Genomic DNA, 5140 nt, shown 5'->3' on the forward strand with positions numbered 1-5140 from the left:
AAGTGCTGTGCATTGTTCCTATTGCTTGGTCCAGAGGACTGCCTGCAGGGAGCTCTCCTGAGATACTATTACTTGTCTTCTCTTATGCCATCGAGTCGTCTTCGATCCAGAGTGAAGCCATGGGCATATCTCTCCCAGAACTCCCCACTTCCATCTGCCATCATTCTGGTAGTGTATCCAATAAGTTTCCTTGGTAAAAATATGGAAGTGGTTTACCATTGCCTCCTTCTGCGCTGTCAACTTGAGTCTTGGCCCTCAACTCTCCCCCTTGCCACTGCTGCCCAGCACAGGTGAGTTTTGACTTTTAGCAGACTGCCTTCCACTCACCAGCCACTGCCCAAGCTAGGAATGGAATAGATTGGATATGCCTCTGCCTGACTCTCCCTCCTATAGTCAAAACGGGTAGAATACTGGGAACTCTCCAGGTGTGACCCTGAGAGATGATTCTATGACTACTTGAACAAATTTCCCATACCCTTCTACTTGGACTCCTTACTCTTTCCTAGTCCAGCTCATGCAGGGCTGTCTAACAGCTGAGGGACAAGAATGGATGAGGTAGAAATCCCTCCACTTTCAGGTGCAGGATTCTTCATTCCCTCCTGACTATCTCCTCCATCCCCTTCTCTCCATTCATGCTTGACCCAGGGAGGTGAAACTGACATTCCAGAATGCCTTCTCTAACTTCTCTCCCTATTTTCCCAAACTGAAGATTACTTCTAACTCACTCTTAGATTTCAGGGTTTGTTTTTTTTTTCTGGCCCCCTTCCAAGCTTTAAAACGTAGTGAGTCCTTTATCCCTGTAGATCACAGAAAGGCAGGTAAGAATTCCACAAACCATTCCATGACTCTGACAGTGACAGATACATCTTCAAACCTCTGATATATTCTGTCCAAACTTGCATAATTGCTCCAACATTGATAAATATGCAGTGGGTTGGGGAAAAGTGTGCATCCTGTCTGAAGGATCATGTATTTTTATTGTTTTTACAGACAGTCCATGGATGCCAAGAATTAGAGATCTAGGAAAAGCAAATACTGTACTTTCATATCTTATAAGAAATGGGAAGAACATCTGGACTACACTTATTGAACTGATAGTCACACCTCCTGTGTTTAGAGAGTAGAGACCTATAAGTACTATTTTTTTTTAATGGCAATTCTTAAATCTTTACTATGTGCCAGGGACTGTACTAAGTGCTCTGGTAGATAAAAATTAGTAAGGTTGGACAGAGTCCCCGTTCATTCATTCATTCATTCATTCATTCATTCATTCATTCATTCCACTGTATTTATTGAGCATTTACTGTGTGCAGAGTGCCGTAGTAAGCAATTGGGAGAGTACAATAAGGATAAATAGACACATCCCTGCCCTCAACGAGCTTACAGTTTACAAGGGGAGACAGATATTAATGTAAATACATAAATGACTGATATGTACATAGGTGCTGGGGTCTGGGGGTGGGGGGGATGGATAAAGGGAATAAGTCAGGGTGAATCAGAAGGGAGTGGAAGAAGAGGAAAGGTGAGTTTAGTCAAAGAAGACCTCTTGAAGGAGATGTGCCTTCAATAAGGCTTTAAAGAGGGAGAGAATGATTGTCCCACCTTGAGCTCATAGACTTAATCCCCATTTTATAGATGAGCAGCCTGGGTAAGACCTGAGCATCAGAAGTGCCTGGGTTCTAATCTCAGCTCTGCTGCTTGTCTGTTGTGTGACTTGGGACAAGTCACTTCACTTCCCTAGGCTTCAGTTACCTCATTTGTGAAAGGAAATGGGGATTAAGACTGTGAGGTCTGTGTGAGACGGACCCTGTATCCAACCCAATTTGCTTATATCCACTCCAGTGCTTTTTAAACACTTCCTATGTGACCACAGAAAAAAACGTGGTCTAGTAGAAAGAGCACAGGCCTGGCAGTCAGATGATCCGGTTTCTAAACCCTGCTCTTCCACTTGTCTGCTGTGTGATCTTGGACAAATCACTTCACTTCTCAGTGCCTCTGTTTCCTTATTCTGTGAAATGAGGATTAAACCCTATTTCCTCCTCCTCAGACTGTGAAATCTTTATAGGGAAGGACTTTGGCTAATCTGATTATCTTGTACCAATCCCAGCATTTAGTACAATGCTTGAGAAATAGGAAGAACTCAACAAATATTATCATTTTATTTTTATTAGTGGATGCAAAATAATCAGTTTGGGCAAGCCCTGTCACTCTTGGAGCTCATAATCTAAGGGGGAGGAAGAATTGCTATTTATTTAAGTAGCAGAGTCATAATAATAATAATGTTGGTATTTATTAAGTGCTTACTATGTGCAGAGCACTGTTCTAAGCACTGGGGTAGATATAGGGTAATCAGGTTGTTCCACGTGAGGCTCACAGTCTTAATCCCCATTTTACAGATGAGGTAACTGAGGCACAGAGAAGTTAAGTGACTTGCCCACAGTCACACAGCTGCCAAGTGGCAGAGCCAGAATTTGAACTCATGACCTCTGACTCCCAAGCCCGGGCTCTTTCCACTGAGCTACAATCTCCTGAATCCATGTCCTGTGCTCTACCTGTAAAACTATGCTGATGCTCATAATCTAGGATAGGGAGTCCTACAGGCAAGTCTACCTGCCTATGCTACATCTTCAGAGCATGTGTGACATTGGACAAGTCACTTCACTTCTCTGTGCCTCAGTTCCCTCATCTATAAAACAAGAATCGAGACTGTCCAACCCAATTTGCTTGGATCCATGCCACTGCCTGGCACATAGTAAGCACTTAACCAATACCTTAATAGAGAAGCAGCATGGTGCAGTGGATAGAGCACGGACCTGGGAGTGAGAAGCTCACGTGTGGGGTAAAATTCATTCTTCTGTTGGTCATGCATGGTCATTTACCTCGGCATTAGTGTCTAGTAGCTCTTAGAAAGTTCTCCGTTGTTATATGCCACGATGCTTTTTACTTCCCCAAGAGTGGACTGGTTTAGAGGGAATATAGTCTTTCCATGTTGGATGCATCCTTACTTTCCCTATTACAGGCAGTGCGACTCTGAACAATAGTATTGACAGTTTCATTACATCGAGTGCAGTAATTCATTTCAACAGGTCATTCCTGTGTTGAATGATGAAATGCAGTGTTTTAAAAAGTCAGATATAAGCAAACTGATCTGCTCCAGTCTTGGACTCGATCCAAACGTATGCATCTTCTTAGCTTAAACCCATTTTAAATTTGTCTTTCTACAAAAAGAGGCCACCGAGAAGATTAAAAATGCTGTCTTTTGTCTTCAAAATAAAACATAATTACAATCTAATTTAAAACGCTAATTGAGAGCACTTGCATGCGTAACATGCACTTCTTTTCTTTAGGGACAATATTCTTGATTAGATACACGAGCCATCTAATCATTTAGGAACATGTTTTCTTCAAACCATATACCTTTGCTGCAAATAAGAAAGCAAAAGTCTATTGTCCTTTAAGCACACCTCGATTAATGTTTATAAAAACAACAAATACTTGAGCTAAAAAACTATACCTTCTTGATTACTGAAAAATCGAATAACCCTCTAAAATGTTGAGGTAATTCCTTTAGTTTTTTCATTTCAGGAGGTGAGAAACAACGGTAACTGCAAGATATGATAAACCTTATTGTTCATGAAAATTCCAGTTATCTAATGAGGAACTTGAGAAGCAGTATCACCTAGTGGAAAAAGCATGGGCCTGGGAGTGAGAGGACCTGGGTTCTAATCCCAGATCTGCCATTTGCCTGCTGTGGGACCTTGGGCAAGTCTCTCAACTTCCCTGTGCCTCAGTTATTTCATATATCAAATGAGAAAAATATGCCAACTTAGACTGTGTATCCTGTATGGGACACACTGTATCTGATCTGATTATCCTGTATCTACCACCAGTGCTAATTACAGTATTTAATGTACAGTAAGCAGTTAACAAAAAAACACAATTATTATTCACGTTTTGTAGTTTAGATTTTTCCTCCCTTTTTCCCTCCTCTGCTTCATATTACAGCCTCCTATCCAGGAAGTAGATTTGGGAATTTTCTTTCTCTGTCCCCTGTCCCTTACTGTGCTCCTGGATTTCTCTCTCTCACTCCCCTCCCCCTATACACACGAACTTCTTTCTCAGAGGATTTAAACCTCTAAAATTCAGCTTTGACTTTTGTGCTCAAAATGGTAACCAGATCAGTATGTCTGCCAAGAGAGGTCTGAATTTCCATAGTAAACAAACTAGAACTGGAGCCCGAGCTGGGTCTGGGGCTCGGGCCAGGGCCAGAGCCGGGAAAGGGAAATGGGTCTGGTTTGGCTGCTGGGAAAATCTGTGCGACTTTTTTGCAGACGTCAGATGATTAAACTACTCGGAGGGCCTGGCATGAAAAAGGGAGATTCAGGCTATTTTGCAATGTACCACAAACACGTGAGCAATCATTTTCATGCCAGAAGAGTCTACCAGGAAACAAATAACCTCACAGGAGACTCAGTCAACCAGTGGTATTTCTTGAGCACTTACTATGTGCAAAGCACTGTACTAGGTACTTGGGAGAGTACACTACAACAGAGTTGGTAGACTTTCCCTGCCCAAAGTGAGGTTACCGTCTAACGGGGAAAATAGACACTACTATAAATAAACAAATTATTTATATATGCATAAGTGTTGTGGAACTGAAGGAGGAGCAAATACCAAGTTTCCAAAGGGTATGGCGCAAAAGTGAGAAGGCGATGGGGGAAAGAAGGCTTAATCAGGGAAGGCCACTTGGAGGAAATTTGACCTCAATAAGGTTGAGAGAGTGGTGGTCAGGCATATATATAAAGGGAGGGAGATCCAGGCCGGAGGGAGGGTGTCCCGCCTCCGCCACTTGTCTGCTGTGTGACCTTGGACAACTCACTTGACTTCTCGGTGCTTCAGTTCCCTCATCTGTAAATTGAGGATTAAGACTGTGAGCCCTCTGTGGGAGAGAGACTATGTCCAACCCAATTTGCTTGTATCCACCCCAGTGCTTAGTACAGTGCCTGCCACATAGTAAGTGCTTAACAAATACCATTATTATTATAAATATTATTATGTGGGGTTAGTGGCAAGATAGACAAGATCAGGGTGCAATAAGCAAGTTGGCCCTAGAGGAGCAAACTGTGCGGGCTGGGGCGAG

At 42.6% G+C, this 5140-nt stretch overlaps 1 non-coding gene across 1 annotated transcript; it reads right to left on the minus strand.

Annotated features, from left to right (window-relative positions):
• Window positions 1-300: 300 nt before the first annotated feature.
• On the minus strand, window positions 301-443 carry LOC114816205. Its single transcript, XR_003763976.1, has one exon. It is a non-coding gene; the product is annotated as a small nucleolar RNA SNORA7 (small nucleolar RNA).
• Between the last annotated feature and the right edge of the window lie 4697 nt (window positions 444-5140).

The sequence above is a fragment of the Ornithorhynchus anatinus genome, chromosome 1, assembly GCF_004115215.2.
Source record: "Ornithorhynchus anatinus isolate Pmale09 chromosome 1, mOrnAna1.pri.v4, whole genome shotgun sequence".
NCBI lineage: Eukaryota > Metazoa > Chordata > Mammalia > Monotremata > Ornithorhynchidae > Ornithorhynchus > Ornithorhynchus anatinus.